The following is a 1,828-nucleotide window of genomic DNA, read 5'->3' as shown; positions in this document are numbered from 1 at the left end:
CCAGGTGTCGCTGAAGGGGCCCGATGATGTAGTTTAGTCGAACTTAGCGAGGCATACGCCACGTTTGCTTCCGACAGTACAGCCAGTGCACAGTGTGACCCTCGGAACACTTTGGAATGCTCACGACATCCATGGTTGCAAGAAGCGGAAGAAGAGAGCTTGATCGGTATGGTTGGTGCATGTTGGTGGAAACGACTGAACGGCGCTAACAGACGGGATGGAAGAGAACACAAAGCATGTGCCTGTGTTTTCTTCTCTCCCATCTGTTCGCGCTGTGCAATCGTCTCCATCTATGGTTGCCTTTGGCGAAGGTTCCTTTTTATCTTTGCAGATATGCTGGCCTAGGGTCTCCCTTGGATATAGACAGCATGGAGCCGACTCGGGAAGACCGAGCTCGAATCTGTGGCAACGGTCCGGCATCCATGCTCGACGCAAGACCTTTTCTTTCCTGCCTAGCCCTTCCTTTCAGCTCTCTTGACGCCAGGAGTAGAATGGTAAGTGCAAATGAATCGAAGCTCGCATGGCATACGCCACTTTGCACCCGACAGTACGGAAGGTGTGCAGTGTGTCCGTCGGAAATCTCTATAGCATGCGCACGATATCCATGCTTTCCACTCGTCTTTGCAGATACGCCGACTTAGGCTCTCGGAGCCGTCTCGGAAAGTACGAACTCGGACCGCTGGCCCAGCCCGGTGTCCATGTACACCCAAGATATTCAATTCCTGCCTCACGTATGACTCCTCCCTCCTCAAGATCTTTATCTACTTACAAGTCTGTTACGAGTATTCAACAGTTACTTGGTCTGTTCACCCTTCGTTCAATATAAATTCTTATTTTCGCGCTTGTCTCCGTCCTGCTTAGTCGTATCGCCACCAGTCACCCCATGTTACACCAATTTCATCCAATGCAGCTGCAGGTAATGTCCTTATTTATGGCCACACACTCCAGAGTTTATCTGCAATCCACCACATTCGCACATGTCGTACATGTATTGCACCTACAGTGTTGTTATTGTCAGATTTCATACAGCAAGCACTACTTTTGTGTTCGTAATATTCTTGATATACGCAAATACGTTCCTTCCTGAGAACCTCTCATCAGAATACGGTAACATCATTACGGGCCAAAGGCTCCTCCATTTTCATTTTCACAGATTTCGCCTTTGATCGTTGTTTGTGCACGTGCTGTCGAATGCCCAGATGTTTGGCACTACCTTACAAACTACCCAACAATTTGATCTAAATCGCTCATTCTTTCATTTATTGCAAACTGTTTTGCACGTGCCTGTGCAATTCAAACACAAATACAATTTCTCATCAGTGCAGTCACTCCTGATCACCTGTATATGCTAATTTACACATTTTGCATACTTTCAAGGGGGCCTCTTGACCAAGCAAGGTGGACGTCAGTCCGGCTCTTTTGCGGTGTGCAAAGGTTGCTTCCTTCTTTAAGATACTTTCGTCTCTATTTGTCTACTTCGCTTCCTCTTTCCCCGCCTTTCTTGTTTCCTTACATATTTCAACTGTATGTTCATATCTGAGCCTTTCGGTTTTTCTATTCGAGTGTACAGAGAGGTTCAGTGCGCTTCCTTTTGTCATGAGTTAGAGCACAAGGTTGGATGAAATAAGAATTTGGTCTCCTTACCATAACAGCATGGTCGGCAGGTTAGAGTCCATACAGAACAGGGTTGCATGATTCATTTCAAGAAACTAGCATAACAGCATAACTCGGATCACAAACTGACCTTTCAATGCAGTTTTATCCACATGCCGTGACATTGCTCTCTTAACACTTTACTACAAGTATGTTCACCTCGATAGATCATGTC

The sequence above is a fragment of the Amblyomma americanum genome, chromosome 3, assembly GCF_052857255.1.
Source record: "Amblyomma americanum isolate KBUSLIRL-KWMA chromosome 3, ASM5285725v1, whole genome shotgun sequence".
Classification (NCBI taxonomy): Eukaryota; Metazoa; Arthropoda; class Arachnida; order Ixodida; family Ixodidae; genus Amblyomma; species Amblyomma americanum.
The sequence above is the reverse complement of the archived record's forward strand: the minus strand, read 5'-3'. Positions refer to the sequence as shown.